Source organism: Elephantulus edwardii, unplaced genomic scaffold (genome assembly GCF_000299155.1).
Source record: "Elephantulus edwardii isolate Elephantulus edwardi_28Jun2011 unplaced genomic scaffold, EleEdw1.0 scaffold00046, whole genome shotgun sequence".
Lineage (NCBI taxonomy): Eukaryota > Metazoa > Chordata > Mammalia > Macroscelidea > Macroscelididae > Elephantulus > Elephantulus edwardii.
In genome coordinates this window covers 18,115,090-18,133,307 of record NW_006399796.1, presented here as the reverse complement: position 1 = coordinate 18,133,307, position 18,218 = coordinate 18,115,090, and the positions used below count along the sequence as shown (strand labels likewise).

At 38.7% G+C, this 18,218-nt stretch overlaps 1 pseudogene; it reads right to left on the bottom strand.

The window, feature by feature from the left end:
- LOC102847173 overlaps nucleotides 1-15,811 on the bottom strand; it is a 60,013-nt pseudogene extending 44,202 nt beyond the window's left edge.
- Between the last annotated feature and the right edge of the window lie 2,407 nt (nucleotides 15,812-18,218).

The following is an 18,218-nucleotide window of genomic DNA, read 5'->3' as shown; positions in this document are numbered from 1 at the left end:
TCCTCTCCTCTCCTCTCCTCTCCTCTTCTCTTCTTTTAGCTTGAGAAATGCTGAATGAGTTTCTCCCTTTTTGGTCTTCAATTCTTGGCCTTTCCACATTCTGTTATATTACTTTATCTTCTTGAACTTGCCATCAAAATCATCTGTTCACCTCTTTTACATTAGCATCTCTCCTTTATTTTGGCTTCTCAATGTTCTAGTGCAATTTTTATGGTCTTTTTTAACTTCCATTTTAGTTCTGCTTCTTCCTTTGTCTTTGTAACGGTCTTTTGTTCTCTTTATGGATTATATCCTTGATAACATCTCACAACTAATCAAGTCTTCAATTATTAGTTTTCAAGGCTTCACACCTATTGTTAAGATGATTTTTAAATTTGGGTGGGATAAACTTAAAATCACATGTTCGCTCTTGTAGACTTGTATTAAAATTCTTTAGCTTTACTTTGAAATTCTTGTTGTTTTGCTGTTATGTGACACCGAGTCGCTTGCAACTCATAGCGACTCTATGTACAATAGCACTTAACCCTGCTCTATCCTGTCCCAACTTCATTGTCTCTGACACACTTACCTTCATTATTCTAATCACTGAATCAATCCATCTCATCGAGGGTCCTCCTCTCTCGCACTGTACCTCCGCCCTTCCAACCATAATGTCCCTCGCCAATGGCCAGTCCCTCCTTGCAACATGCTCAAAGTGTGTCAGACAAAGTCTCCAATGAACAGCCTGTTTTCACCCTCTCTAGGAGAAACCTGTTTGTTCTCCTAACAGTCCATGGTATGTTCAATACTCTTCTCTAACATCAATGGTCTAAGAAATCAGTTCTCTTTCTGTTCTCCGTAGTCATTGTCCAGCTTTCTGATGCATGGCAACTAATTGCAAAAGAATATGGCCTGGATCAGGCACACTTTAGTCTCCAGACTGACATCGTTCCTCTTCAGTACTCTGGAGAGGTCTCTGACAGCAGATTTTCCCAGTGAAATTTGTCTTTTGATTTTCTGGCTTCTGGTACCAAGAGTGTTGATTGTGGAGTCAAGCAAACTAAAGCTGTTAACAATCTAAAGCTGATATTAAGCTTCAACCCATATATTGAAGGCTGCAGTTTCTGACCTGCAGCAAACACTTCAAGTCCTCCTCAGTTTCATCAAGGAGGGTTGTGTCATCTGAATAATATAGGTAGTTGATGAGTCTTCCTCCAATCCTGATGTCACACTTCTCATAGAACCCAGACTCCTGGATGATCTGTTCTGTATAAAGATTTAAAAGGTATGGAGATAGGACACATCCCTGGCATAAACCCATTCTGATTTTGAACCATGCAGTGTTTCCTTGCTCTGTTCTGATGGTAGCCTCTTGGTCCATGTATAGGTTTCACATTAGCACATCCGTAACTGATAGTCTGTTCCACAGTCAGCACCTGACCTGGGTCTTTTACTGTTAATACTGATTTTCTCCAATTATTTCTTTCACAGATATAATCAGTTTGATTCTAATGCAGTCCATCCATTAAGGTCCATCAGTGAAATTACCATTTGTGTTTTTATAATAAGGCATTTTCTGTGAATAAATCATTGAATGTACAAGATTTGATCATTCTGTTTTGGGCCCTATTTCTGTCACCTCTTCTGTACTTTATGACTTCTTTTACTTCTTCATTATTTTCCAGATTTTGCATTCTTCAATTACTATTTAACATTAATGTATCTTGATTTCACAAGTGGTCACTTTTAGACTGGCAAATGTGATAAAAATCTTAAATTTTCTCCTTTTTGGCTTCAGCTGTTGGTGCATATAAGTTAATATTAGTCATATTAACAGATCTTCCTTGTATGTACATGGATAATATCCTATCATTCACAACATTGTACTTCAAGATAGATTTTTTGAAATTGTCTTTTTAACTACAAATGCAGCACCATTCTTCCGTTTTTTATTTCTGGTCGTAGACAATAATATTTTTTAATTCAAACAGGCCAAAGCAAATTCATTTCTCTCACTAATACTTAAAAAGCCTATATTCTTGTGTTTCATCTCATTTCTCATAAATTCAAGTTTTCCAGCATTCATATTTCACACATTCTGTTCCAGCTATTGAAGGATGCTTGCAGCTGTTTCTCCACATTTCAATTGACATCTAGTCTGGGCTCTACTTCTAATACTACACCAACTTATGTTCCTCTATTGTTCATAGTATTTTCAGAGACCACCTATTTCAGAAGTGGGTAGCCAATCCTTTTCCCTAGTCTGTCTTAATCTGGGAACTCCACTGAAACCTATACATGGGTGACCCCTCTGGTTTTTGACATACCACTTTAACAGCTTCAGCATCATAGCAACCCACAGTTACCTCAGTACAACAAATTGACGGACAAATGCTGTTCTAGTTAGAACAATAATAAACAAACAAGAATACAGATACCCACACGACAGAGTAGTTGGCAATGTGCAGATCAATCCCCTAATACAATAAACTGACAGTAAGCCTCACAGTGTAGAAGGCTCCATATCCAAGTCCCAGGTACCAGCTCTAATGAAAAGCTTTCTATCTCTTGGCAGTTCTGGAGAAATGTCTTTGTCTCCTGGAGATTCTGCTCCTGAGCTATCTTCCTGTGGCTTAGTGTCTTTGCTCTTAGAGGAAATCAGGTACACATTAAAAAAGAAATAAATAAATCACAGACCACCTACAGCCAGTGGCAGTGTGACTGGATGGGACCCCCGGTGTGGGTGTTAAGCCTTCCAGCTGAGGCATATGATTAACAATGCAGGATGCCCCAGGCAAGGACAATGTCTTGGCTAGATCCTATACGCTGGAACTCCACACTTGGTTAGAGGATCTGTGTCCCTTGACCGAAAATGGACGTAGGGTGTAAGATGCTTTCTTCTGTTTTGTTCAGTCAATACTATATATTGTTAATATTTATTATTCTATTAATATGAATTCTTAATGTTATTGACAGTAAACAAAAACATTGACCAGGTCAACTTTCTACAGGTACATGTCAGAGATTACTGTCAAACCATCCTCACTTCCCTTTTTTTAATTTTTCCTGTACTATTCACATAAATTTACTGCTCTCTATTTAATATTTTGAATTGCTGTTTTCAGTTTTAGTCCATAGCGATAGATCTTAAAAGAGTATAGTTCTCAAGGCAGATAATATTTATTGGTTATGCTCTATTATTGTTTGTTGTTGTTATTGTTATGTGCTGTCAGCTGCCCACAACTCATAGTAACCCTATGTACAACAGTTCTGAAGCCTATCCTTTCTTGAGTCAGTCTCACTGATTCCAATACACCAACTCCCTTTGCCCCAGTCACTGTATCAATCCATCTCATCTGGGGTCTTTCTCTCCTGCTCTGTCCATCCACACCTTCTGAGTGTGATGTTCAGATTTCACAATATTTCAGGGGAACAACTGCTCCCTATGTCATGAGACCAGAATAACTGGATAATGTGTGGCTACATTTAATAAATATTTGAATAAAAGATTCTAGAGAAGAATATTCATCAAAATAGAACCATGTAAAACAGAATTTCAAACTGTCATTATATCCAAGAACCTGGCACCATGTAACTTGGATGTCCCCTGAAATTAATTTTTCAAAATGCTTTCTTCTGTTATTGATGCCTGCTATCTCTAAGCCAGGGAGCTTTGAGCAAGGCCTGACAGAAGTTGAAGGGCCAGGAGTTGCACCTGAGAAAGATCGAGTAGGCAGGGCATATATAATATTGAATGTGTATACTTGAAACAAAACAAAGCACTGACATCAAGTAAATTCTGCCGCATAGCAACCTACCATTTGATTTCCAAATCTGTAAATCTTTATAAAAGGAGATTAATTATCTTTTTTCGACAAAGTTTCTTATGAATTTGAATCACCAATATTTTGGTTAGCAGCATGATATCTTCCACCCTGTCTCACAAGGGTCCTTCTTTTTTGTGTGTGTTTGTATTTGTATAAAACGATGAAATATCTATTCTGCACAACTATTAAGTAGAAGAAGCTGATCTATATTAACAGATATAAAAAGTTCACTCAGATGTTATTAAGTGAAAAAATCAATTGCTAAATTATTCTTTGATCAAGACAAAAATAGAATATGCACATTTTAGAGTGCACGTGTATGAATGTGTAGAAAACAAAAATGGTTTAGGAGAAATACATCACATAAGGCTAATACTGATTACCTCTAGGTTGAGGGATGTACAAGAAGAGCTGAAGGAAAATCTGAACACCTCTCTGGTAAATAACTTCTCTACAAATATTTGTTAAAATCACAATTAAACAAAAAACTTAGAAAAATAAAACTGCCATCCTAAAATTATTCATTTTAGTTTCTTTGTGGCCCTTAAAATCTTAGTGCATACCTTTCTCAAACTGTCCTAAATACTTTTTGATTAAATTCTTCCATTCCTTAATATTAAATACAAGCAGATGACACTAGTATTAATTTCATATGTTGTTGTTGTTGTTGTTATGTGCCGGCAAGTCATTTGCGACTCATAGCGACCCTATGTACAACAGCCCTAAACCGTGCTCTATCCTGTGCCAATCTCATTGCCTCTGACACACCCATCCCGATTACCCCAGTCACTGAATCAATCCATCTCATAGAGGGTCTTCCCCTCCTGCGCTGTCCCTCCACCCTCCCAAGCATGATGTCCCTCTCTAAAGACCTGTCTCTCCTTACAACATGTCCAAAGTATGTCAGACGAAGCCCCAGAATCCTTGCTTCTAAGGTGCAGCCTGGTTTAATCCTCTCTAGGATGAATCTGTTTGTTTTCTTGGCAGTCCATGGTACATTCAATACTCTTCTCCAGCACCACAGCTCAAAGGCATCAATTCTCCTTCTATCCTCTGCCATCATCCATTCCAACTCAAGGAAACAATCCATTATTTTTTGAGGCTATTAATCATTGTGGGAGGAAACTACTCATAGTTCTCCCACAGAACAACTGGTTGAATTTGAACTATTGACCTTCTGTTTCATTATATGACACATTACACATTATGCCACCATCGCTGATTATACTGCTCTTGACTACTTCTGTATTTTGATCACAACATGTATGCCTACAAGAAATTCAACTTTGTCATGCACCCATGGATATATTTACCAAATATTTTTAAATGTCTAATATATGCCTATACATTCCTGAGAATCACAGTGAACAAAACACAGCTACTGCTTCCACAGACTTTCTTCTTTAGTGAGGTAAAAGTAATACATTATAAGAAGTAAAAGTAAGATTAAGTGGCAGTTACAACTGAGAAAAGTTATTCCTCAGAAAGATGTGAAAAAAAGGATGAATGTTACTTGAAAGAGAATGAAGGACTTATGTGCAATTTTTGGATACATATAAATTAACTGGAAAGAGTAGAGTGGCACTGATTAAAATAAAGATTCCCAGTAGAAGAAATAGCAGGTAAAAGCCTCAGATACAAGAATTTGTTTGTTACATTCAAGAAACTTCTAAGAGTTCTACACTGCTGGTGTTAAGGAACAGTATTTGGAGATATTAGAAAGGCTATCAGGGGGTAGACTATGTGATCAATCAAAAGGGGCAATGCAATGTTACGCCAAGGTCACAATTGAAAATGTATCTGATAGCTATGAATTTAATAACTGACTAAAATTATATGATCAATGTATGGGAAGTCTTGATAAGTTTGACAAAGTTTTATATTTATTCTTAATTAGTGTCAAAGAGCTAGGATGGCTTGCTATTGTTGTTATTGTATGCCGTCAAGATAGAACCAACTCATATTTAACCCACCAGTGGAATTTTGGGGTCAATAAATCACATGGGAGAATATTTTCTATCCTTCTCCCACTGAACAAGTGTTTTGGGGATTACAGGACAGTTTCTTATCAGTAGGCCAAAAGAGCTTCCATCAAGTGTGGTAAGGAACTGTTCTATGAATGCCAAGGCATGTGGTTCAAATCCACCAGCTGCTCGGAGAAAGAAAGGTAAGCAAACTTTTTCCATGAAATTTACTGTCTCTGAAAACCTACAAGAGTCAGGAATGGATTGGTTCTGACTCGACGGTACCCACTGACAACAGTGTTAAGGAAGTGCTACTACTTAAATTGGTCAATGAAGCACTATGGACCACAAAAGAATATTTTCTAACTGCACTTTTAGAGTTGGTAACCACTTGGCCAACTGACTGGAAGAGCTCTATATTTGTTCCTATCCCAAAGAAAGGTGACCCAACAGAGTGTGGAAACCATAGAAAAATCTCACTGATTTCACATGCAAGGAAGATTTTACTGAAGATTATTTAAAAACGACTGGAGCAGCACATCAGCAGAGAACTGCCAGAAGTCCAGGCTGGGTTTAGAAGGGGTTGTGGTACTAGGGATATTGTAGCTGATGTCAAATGGATCTTAGCTGAAAGCAGAGAATACCAGAGGAATATCTATCTGTGTTTCTTTGACTATGCAAAGGCATTTGACTGTGTGGATCATAACAAGCTGTGGTTGACCCTGAGAAGAATGGGAATCCCAGAACACTTGATCATGCAAATGCAAAACCTATACTTGGACCAGGAGGCAGTCGTCAGAACAGAGCAAGGGAACACTGCATGTTTCTAAATTCGGAAGGGCATACGCCAGGGATGCATCCTATCTCCATACCTTTTCAACCTATATGCAGAACATATTATCCGGGAGGCTGGACTCTATAAGGAGAAATGTGGGGTCAAGATTGGTAGATGATTTATCAACAATCTGCGTTATGCAGATGACACAACCCTGCTTGCTGAAACTGAAGAGGACCGGAAGCACCTGCTGCAGAGGGTCAAGGACTGCAGCCTTCAATATGAATCGAGGATCAATGTCAAGAAGACAAAGGTTCTCACCACTGGACCAATTGACAGCATCAGGATGGATGGTGAAGAGGATGAAATTGTACACAGCTTTAGTTTACTTGGCTCCACAGTCAACAATTTCAGCACCAGTAGCCAGGAAATTAAAAGACGTATTGCCATGGAAAAGTCTGCTGTTAGGGGCCTCTCCAAAGTACTGAAGAGCAATGGTGTCTCTCTGGAGACTAAGGTGCATCTGATAGAGGCTATGGTCTTCACAATCACTTGTTATGCATCAGAGAGTTGGACAATGACTAGGGAGCATAGAAGGAGAATTGATGCCTTGAGCTGTGGTGCTGGAGAAGAGGATTGAGAATACCATGGACTGCTAGGAAAACAAACAGATTCGTCCTGGAAAGGGTTAAACTGGGTGGTTCCTTGGAGGCAAGGATTCTGAGGCTCTGTCTAACATACTTTAGACATGTTGTGAGGAGAGACTGATCCTTGGAGAAGGACATCATGCTTGGGAGGGTGGAGGGACAGCGTAGGAGGGGAACACTCTCTATTAGGTGGATTGATTCTGTGACTGCAATAATCAGTATGGGTGTGTCAGAGACAGTGCGATTGACACAGGACAGAACAGAGTTTAGGGCTGTTGTACATAGGGTCACCATGAGTGGCAATCGACTCGACGGCACATAACAACAACAACCACCACCTTTGGAGGGCCTTTGGAAGGCCCCTTGCATCTTGAAGAGGGACATATATGCATATGGAATGCTTGGAGGTCTTGTGTCTTTCTTTTGGTCCCAAGTGGGTGTCATTAGAGGGGACTTGCCAGATGAGTCGGGGGTCTCTGGTGCAGAGCCCACCAGCTTTTGAGTATGCCAGAATTGTAAAATACTGAAATGTTTGTCCATACATGTAGGTTTAGGGCTGTGGCCAGTGTGTTGTGAGTCTCCGTCCCTGCTGGATTTTGGAGGGCCTTTGGAGGGCCTCTTGCGTCTCAAAGAGGGACACATACGTGTGTGTACAGAAATCCTATGAACGTACAGAAAGGATGAAAGTTATACAAGCTTTCAGGTCTTTTGTTCATAGGGTAGCTATAAGTTTCCTACGACTCAATGGCACAGCACTTAACAACAACAGCAGCATAGAGAGAGATCAGCTGATCTAGTGGACAGAAAATGATGCTACCAAGCCAAAGGTGGGTGACTCTAATATGTGGCCCACAGACCTGTTTTTAATTGTTTCTGGCCAAACATTCTTCTAGGTTGCATAGTTCTGTTCTGTCCACTTGCTGTACAGAGGTAACTTGTAGTTGCTGTGAAGCTGAACACTGTGACACTGATGTGTCAAATGCGAGAATGGTTACACATGGTGGACAGTGTTTGGTGGAGCTCCCTGATTAAAACAAACTTGGAAGCAGGAATGGCATCCATTTCCGTAAAAGCTTGCCTCTGGACACCCTATGAACCTGGAGAAACGATGATAGTTATACAAGTGTTCAGGTCTTTCATTCATAGCGTATCTATGAATCACCTACAACTTGGCGCTACTTAACAACAACAACAATAGTATTAACAGATGAGCCTGCTAGGTTGGAAGGAACTAAAAATGTACAGTGAGCTCAATGATGGATTTCAACACACTTTCTATCACAGGGAAGATACAGGATCTGGCAACATTATACTACTGTGTAAGGTCACCATGAGTCAAAGCACATTTGATGGAAACTAACAGCCGTAGCAGTAATCATCCATGTTATTGTTTGATGCCATCAAGTCGAATGCAACTCATAGCAACCCTATGAATCAAAGATCTGAACCTAGTCCTGTATTGTTGTTAGGTGCCACTGAGTCGAGTATGACTTATATAGTAATAGCAATGTGAAGAATATAAGTGACAAAACGTTAGACTTAAGAGTTAAGGATCTTAATGATATCACCACAACTATAAGGAGCACAGGCATAGGAGCATTGCAAGGAGATAGGACTTAGGGAAGTTAAAGAGATGGTTGAAGTGGAATAAAGGAATAAACCCTTTGGCATAGCTAAAGTGTTGAGAGTGTAACAGGGCCAATGTAGGCTCTTTCTGTGGTCTAGAGGCAAGTATACAATGACGGTAGGTGGGGGTCAAACTCACGATCAAGTCTTTCTGATGAAAAGCTTCATTAATTGTTAGCATCAAAACACCAAGCAGAAACAAAGAGAATAAATTGCCATGGCCAATGTTTTTCTCTGTTAGCAGATAATCAGATACAGCTTTGAAATGATGTAAAGGCAATCTATACCTCAGCAAGGTAAACTGAAATATTGAAGGCAAAACAACAGCCATCAGTGATGTTGAGGGTGCTTTGCACAGCCTTCAGAACAAGGGAATACTGCATAGTTCAAAATTAGGAAAGAAGTGTGTTAGGGATGCATCCTGTCCCCTACTTTTTCAATCTATGTGCAGAACAGATTATTCAGGAGGCTGGACTATATGAGAATAAATGTGGCATCAGAATTGGAGGAGGACACATCAACAACCTACAGTATGTAGATGATACAAACTTGCTGAAACTGAGGAGGACCTGAAGTGTTTGCTTCAGATGTCAAGGACTACATTCTTCAGTATGGATTAAAGCTCAATGTCAAGAAGCTAAAGATTCTCACCATTGGGCCAATTGGCAGCACCTTGATGGATGGAGAAGAGATCGAGGTTATTGACAATTTCAGCTTGCTCATCTCCACAATCAATACTCTTGGCATCAACAGTCAGAAAATAAAAAGACAATTTTCTCTGGGGAAGGTTGTTATTAGTGATCTCTCAAAAGAGAACAATGACATCAGTCTGTGTAATGACATTTAAGGGACGCCTGATTCAGATCAAGGTTTTCACAATTTACTTGCTATGCATCAGAGATGAGGACAATGGTCAAAGATGATAAAGGAATTGATGTCTTTGAGTTTTGCTGCTGGAGAAGAAAATTGAACATATCATGAACTGCCAAGAGAACAAATAGTTTTATCCTGGAGAGGGTGAAATCAGGCTGCTCCTTGGAAACAAGGATTTTGATACTCTTTCTCACAGACTTTGGGAATGTGTCCAAGAGGGACAAGTCCTTGGAGAAAGACAACATGCTTGGAAGGATGGAGGGACTGTGCAAGAGAGAAAGACCCTTGATGAGATGGATTAACACAGAAACTGGGATAATGGGGGTAGGTGGCTCAGTATAGAGCAAAGTTCAGAGTCGTTATGAGTCACGGACAACTTGACAGCGTATAACAACAACAACAATGCTATTTAGAAATGATTACAAGGACATGCAACTGGCCTGGATAGTGCTATACACATGGATGCTAAACTTTTCAGTTGGTAGTTTATTCTCCTAGATCTTACTGACCTTCTAAATTTCTCAGTGAGCTATATTAATCCAATAAATAGACAACAGCATAATAATAATTTAGATGAGTTGCATGTCAAACACAAGTCTAAACTTTTTATTAATTTGTTTTATGTGTATTTTAGTCAAAGAAGATAGGAGATAGTTCCAATCCTCACTATACAGATGAGGAAACTGAGATTTTGATTAAAGAGATTCTAAGTAATGTGCCCTGTTCATGTAACTAGTCATCGGCAGAACTTATACATGAAATCCAGTATGTTGGACTATAAAACCAATACTCTTAACCTTTGTACTTCTCTTTTAAGTTCTAGAAAATGAAGTAAAAAATAAATCTAGAATGCAGAAGTATCCCAAGAATTATTTGCAATCCTTTTTGCTTAATATTAAAAAAAGAACAAAGTATCAGGTGGATAAAACAGTATCCCAGTTCTTGTTCGATAAGAACATTCCAAAACATAACATTCAACATTTTTAAAAATAAAAATTAATATTCTTATAGTATTATCTTCAGAAGTAGCTTTGCCTGGAAGCATCGACCTTACTCTCCTCTCCTATCTTCTTCAATACTGGTAACATGCATTCGTTAATAAGGCCACCGGATATATGGCAAACAGATTTGAGTGATTCATTAAATGCAAAGCTTTGGCAGCACATATGGGGAAGTGTTTATAAAGCAATTTGGGAAACAAGACTACAACAAATTCAGGTTAATATTCTTCCCAGAACCTGCTGGTTCCCATCCAGATAGGGTTATAGACAGATGCTTCGTTTTGAAAATGTTGAATATGCAGAGTTGCAATTCTCTCTTTTATCAGCTCAGACTTGAATTTTGCTTAAAGAAATAAACTTAATTTTTTTTTACCAGTTTGTCTTTTGGTGGTAAGTCTAGACTCTAGCACATTATCAGCAAAGCAATAATACATACGTTACTTAAAATTCTACACTCAACATTTGGAACAGGGAATAAACAGTGCCCTCCATCAAGTCATTAAGAAAACTGCCAGTACAGCATCACTCACTGACGCAGTATTGGGTGGAGTTTAAAACATCGTTTTTATAAGGCAAAGTCTGGACCCCTTCAGGATCTTGACCAATAATTTTTGCCAAAGAATCAACTTTACTTCATAGTTTGTCTTTAAACTTTATGTTGTAAGTGAGATTGCTGTAATTTCAATTCTACAAGTTACTCCAAGTTTGCCTGGAGCTCTGTGTCTTTTTCTTGGAAGAATTAACTAAATGTCAATTAAAATTTAATGGGAGAGTAAAGAAAGAAGAAACTATTGCTCTCTTTTCAGGTCTTTATGTAAAGAGAATTTGGGGACAATGAAAAATTGCAGTATTTAAAACTAGCAGACAGACAAGATACTCTGAGTTTTGGACCTCATCAACACTTCTGCTTTGCCCTCCGACTACAGTTGACCTAGGAGAGCTCCTCTGAATCTGAGGAATGTCAGGAGACATCCCCATCAGTCAGCGAGCAGGAGCAGTACCAGCCACTAGCAGGCCAGGCCTGCTTTGGCCCTAGTTGTGAGTCTGGTCATGGGATTGAACATGGATCATAACATTCTTGGAAGGCAAAAATGTTTCTCCTGGCTTCCCAGAGTGGTTGCCAGGCGAAGCTGAAGTAACTTCTGGGGAAGCCATTTGCCCCACTGCCCTTCTAGAATGAGAGGCTACTCTGGCTCCAGTCTCACAGAGATGGTTGTGAGAAATAGCCCTTAAATTAGCTATTCATGTGTAAAGGGATGAACACACCCATTTTAATATCATCAGGCCTCAGAGAGGCAAGATTATTTCTTCGTATCAGATGTTCCATGAACCATGAGCAAGTGCTGATTTGGAGGATGAAAGAAGCACCAAAGGCATGAGATATTGAAAAGGGAACTTTAAACACAGTAACCACTCAATTATTGGGTATTTATTTCATGCCAAGTCCAGTGCTGAGTACTTTGTACCAATTATTTAATTGAAGCCTCACAATAACCCTAAGAGGCAGGCATTACTAACCTCTTTTAATAGCCCTCTAGGTCACTTGTGGATGTTTGCAAACTTTTGAAAAACATTTTGACTGCAATCTGGCTAATGAGATTGCTTCTCAGCTAACCAGCATTCTATTCACTGGAATCCCATGCAGACATTTTAGGATTTCCAGGAGCACAGGCCCTGTGTGCGCCAGCTGGCGCTGGAGGCAGCCAACATTCTTTGGGCTGCACACCCGTGATGGGAAGCTGGAGTCCAGCCCTCTGCACAGCTGGCTTACGAGCAAGCCTCTCTTTTCCCCCTGGAACTTCGTCTGTCTGCAGGTTTATGATGCTCAGGCCTTTTGTTAAATCTCACTGGATTTTAAATGAGAATAATACTTTGCACGTCTACCAGACTTGTTACCTGACAGTATTAAAGGATTTTACAAATTATCTAAACCAACCACCATCTCCCTCCAGTATAAATCTTTCAGCCATTTTGGGAAAAGGTGAACAGAAATGCAGTTGTAGTCGTTTTGTTGAGGGCCTTAATAATCAGTTATTTGGTTGCCAGGCCATTTAGTTTTAGACATTTTGCAAAGTTTTATTGATGTTTGACAGAATGATGTTTGCTTTGTTTAATCACATAAAGTTTGAACACTGATGCGATGCCATGTAAGCCATATTTGCTTTTCACTCTGGTTAAATAATTTCCACTGGAAGGAGAAAAGATAGTAATGCTGTTGCTGTTGAGTGTCATGAGTCAACTATGACTCATAGCTACCTTATGAAAAACAGATCCAAACTTTGCAGTTCTCACCATCTCTGATACGCTCAAACCCATTGTTCAAGTGACTGTGCAGCTTATTGAGGCTCTTCCTGTCTTTCTAGTGCCCTTCAACTTTCCAAGTATGATTTTTCCCCCCTTAGGGAATGGTCCCTACTGGCACCATTCCCAAAGCATTTGAGATGAAGTTCCACCACCCTTGCTTCCAAGGAACACTCCTGTTGCACCTTCCCCAAGACAGATGTGTTTGTTCTTTTGGAAGTCTATGGGATATTTAAAGCTCTACTACAGCAGAAGTCAAAGGTATCTTTTTTTTGTCCTCCTTATTCATTGTCAAACTTTCAGATGCATAAAGAATAACTTAGCCTAATGTTTAGAACCAGGAAAGTTTTACTCCATAATTTGCTTTATATGAAAACGAATATATTAGTCACACTTTATATATACATGCTTCAGAAATTTAGAGATGAAAACTTTGCCGTTTACATTGATCTCCTGGGCATTATGAAACAGACTCTGAAGCTGAACTGCCTGCGTTTGGATCTCAACTCTTTCCTTTACTATCTTTGACTGTGTGTGTGTGTGTGAATCAGTGAAAATATAGCTCGGGACAGAGCAGCCTTCAGAGCTGTTGTTGTACATAGGATACTCACAGGTGACTCAATGACACGTAACAACAACATAGGGTACTTGCAGGTGACTTGACAGCACATAACAACAATAATAGTCTTAATTTACAATTGTCTCTTAGTTTAATAAATCCATTCGTTTTTATTTTCTAATGAATATTGTTATCTAATAACATAATTTTACCTAATTTTCAGTATTCTCATCCTTATTATATTGTGCTGATATATTTCAAATCACAATTTTATTTTCTCTGCTCCATTTCCAAAATTCATTTCTTTCTTTTACCATCAGTATTGCATTTTTGTCTTAGTTCAACACAGTTTCATACTCAGCAGTCTTTCTTCCTTTTCCAACTTCAACTCCCATGTCTGGCCTCACAGCTCAACTTCTGTTCCTTTTTTCTGATATTTTCTGGCTCATTTCCATTGGATTTCAGTTCTATTTTGTTTTCTACTAGGAACTTTCTCCCTTGGGAACTTTGACATAAATCTTTAAAACTTTAATGTCTATTAATGATCATTCCACATATCCCCCATCCATTAGCCTCTGAAAAACATGCTTTCATCTTGGCTTCTAATAGATGTGGAACAGTCTAGACTATCTTAAGGGAAGTCAATATTTTAAAGACTATTCAACCAATAGCACAGCTTCTTCACTATTCTAAGTACAGCACTGGGGAGATTATGATTTGGGCCATATAAATGATAATGCTTAATGAGAAATTTCCTTATTCATTTCAGATAGACAAAGAAAGGTACAGTAAATTTCTCAAAATGAAATATGACTGACAGATAAGTAGTTCCTAGGAGGATGAACAGAAAAAAACACAACCCAAAACCCAAAATATGATGGCGTCTATATATTCCAGCCAACCTGTACAGCACTTTTTGAACGATTCTAGAGCCATCAATGGGTCAGCACAGTTAGCAGAGTAATATGCCAGATAGCCAGATGTTGCTTTTGGAAACACATCAGCAACATCTCACATACACAGCTATGGGTCTACAGAAGAGAGATTAGATGACAATAAACTTTGATCTCTAATTATGATCATTCAAATTTACATGCTGAGAAATTATTGTCATGTTGAGTTTTTCAATCTTTGAAGAATATGTATTTGACAATGAGGACTAGAAATAAAGACCTAGTAAAGTCTTGATAAGAAAGAGAGAGCCCAATTTTCATTAAGTATTGAGCATGCTTTTTGTTCTTTGCTAGAATGAACTACATCATGTTCCTTCTTTGAGTTCAATAGTGATCAGAGCCAATGTAGCTCCAGTCTCCATCGGGAACATTTTCTTTGGCATCATTCTTCACACTTTGGATTAAACACTGCTCTCTCTGAACTGACAAAGAACTTAGGTAATGTCTTTTTTGTAAGAACTTAAAAAAATATATTGGCTATGAAGCTAATCACACTTTGAAACTCCCTTTTTCTAGTAATCATAAAACAAATTATATATAACTGGAAAGAATCCTTTTGTGGTAAGTAAAGATTTACTTTTATCCATCATAAAGGTGTATATTTTATTCATTGAATCCAATTACTGGTACTTGGACATACAAATCAGTATTTTGGAAAGTTAACTGAAGAAAGATGATGTGTCTGGTTCCTAACACAAAGGAATTTATCTCCAAGAGGGACTATGCAGTGAATGCAGGTGCTGAGACAAAACAAACAGCAGGAAATTTCCCTTACCAATGATAGGGCTCTATTTTGATCTTTCTAACTTTCCAGTACATCAGGCCTCTTCTACCTGTCACGTGATGGAAACACTCTACAGATAAGTGGAAATATCCCTGAAGAGGAATACTACCTTTAAGTACCATCTGCACTACCCTATTGGTGTTTACCACCACCGTCATGGCCTGTAGATGCTTTTCTACTGCAGTACTCACCATCCAACACTATCAGATTCTCTCCACTATTATCTTTACTAGACCACAATAACCCTCCCAGATATCATCACCTTATCAATGTCATCACTGTCATTATCATTGCCATAACCACCTTTCCCGCCATCATTGCTACCATCAACAATGCCATCTCTACCACCATACTACTACCATCAGTATCTCAGTACCATCATAACACTAACACCCTTACTGCTATCACCACTGTCTTCTCCATTACCATTACTGTGAGCACTAGCACACTTGTTATTACCATGATCACCACAACCATTACTCCTACCACTACCAACATCAACTCCATCACCAGAAACACCATCATTACCTTCAGTGTTATCACATAACCACCCTCATCAATACCATCATCACCATAACATTAGACAGTTTTTCCCTCAACTTCTCCCTTGCTATCATCGTATTTTCTAGAAATGCTACGATATATTATTTACAACAGCAAACGGATGAAAGTAACCCAAGTGCCCATCAACAAATGAGTGGATAGAAAAACTATCTGGTGGAATTGCTGGTGTCTTGATGGCGGCTCATCTTGGTGGCAGTCAGGCAAAGGAAAGATTCTGGGGTCCGTTCTTTTTGTGTGTTGCTGTTCTTTCGGCCCTTCAAAAGTTGGTGGGCGGCCTGCTCCAGATTGTAGGTATAGCCCTGGTCTGTCCATTGATTTTAGTGAATCATTCTTCTATGTCGTACAGCCCTGGTCTGTCCACTTGCTGTACAGAGATAACTTGTGTTTGCTGTGAAGCTGAACACTGTGACACTGATGTGTCAAGTTCCAAAATGGTTACTTATGGTGGACAGTGTTTGGTGGTGCTCCCTGATTAAAACAAACGTGGAAGGAGGAGTGGCATCCACTTCCGAAATAGCTTGCCTCTGGAAACCCTATGAACCTGGAGAAAGGACGAAAGTTATACAAATGTCCAGGTCTTTCATTCATAGGGACGCTATGAGTCGGCCTATGACAGCACTTAACAAGAACAACAACATAGTCATATAATGGAATACTACACAGCACTGGAAAACAATGAACTCATAAAACATTGCCCAACGTATCTCAGGCACAAAAGGACAAATACTACATAGCAGCACTATTATAAAGCAGGTCTGACATGAGGATTTGGGAGGAGAATGGGATAAGAGTGGAGAGATAGATAATGAACATTGCACTAGAACAGATGAATGAAAGAGCTGTTTAAAAGGAGTATATGATTAGGCATTAAATGCACAACAGCCCAGAATAAAAGGTACACTGCAAAGAGGTCTGGGGGTGGGGATGGGGAGGTAATTGTGCAATAGTGAATGAATATTTATAAAAAGAAAAAAGTGAACTGGGTGAGGGGTAAGGGGGGAGGGGTAAAGGGGAAGGGGTAAGGGAGGCAAGGAGAGGGTAAACATTTGCAGCAATGAATGAATAAAAATCTAACTTCTCTGTAAATGTTCATTAAAATAATAATTAAAACTAAAAAGGTATAAAAAAAGAAATGGCATGATGTATTTTCTAAAGCTAAGGCCCAAAATTTAAAAAAAAATAATCCATTGGAAGGCAGAAATGACTTTATAGTAATCTTACTTGCTTTCTATAAATTATAAGCTTTTGAATACTGCTAACTTACATATTTTTGTTCAGTCATTCTTTCAAAGCATAACAAGTTTCTTGCCCAAAGCAAGTATTCCACAGGACAGTTGTAAATATTAAATGAGTACAAGAGGGGGGGAAAAGTCATCCATGTGTCTTTTCCATTTTTCTTTCTTTGTTATAGTACCTTAAACGAATACAATAATAAGACATAAAGCATTGAGAAGAAATCTGGAATATAAAAATTATAATAACTTAGTTATCGAATAGCCAAGAGTTGATTGCTACCTTTTTTGTGCAAGTTTTGGACCTTTATTACATTTTGTGGGTCTAAAACGAAAAAAAAAAGTGTTATGAAGCATATCTTCAAACAATTTCCTAATTAGGCTCTAGTCACTTATCTCAGGAGAGATTTCCCCAAAGTAAGGACCAGAGCATGATTGCAATAACTCATCTTTACTCATATAGCATGCACCAGGAGATCCTGGGCAAGTTAAAGGATTAATTCTTAAAAGTTATACATTTATTTTCTCAGGGAGCTCCTTTCTTCCTCCCCCCTATCCCCCTTCTTCTCTCTGTTCTTTTCCCTTCACTTCCCTTCCTCTCTTCCTCATCTTTCATTCATTGATTTACATGCAATCTTTTTTCATGTAATTACTATGCAAGGGAAAGATTTGACTACTTTTGAGGTTTTTGGGTGGACTGATTTTTTTTTTATCCTGTAACGAGGATTTTCTTTCTTTGTAGACAAAATCTGTTTTTATATATCCCTTGAAATATGAATCACCATTCTAGCTACAGGGGAAAAAAAACCCAAACCACTCTTAAAAACACTTTATCTTACATATGGTCTTGAGGCTGCTCTTGAATACTTGTGAAATCTAATGGGATTATGGGTACAAGACAGAGAGACTGTCAGCATCTCTCACACGCAATAATAACCATAATTCTAGAACTACTTTTGTTTTGTTGCACAACTGTCATCAGAGCAGCTCATAGTTTCTTCACAGCAGCAGCCTCATCACAGACATGAATCACTCTGAAGAGCAGGAGCATAACTGAGGAGGGAGGGAAAGTTATATCTTGCAGCCTAAAAACCTTAATCACTGAGGACATATAGTTTTGATGGTCGCCTGGT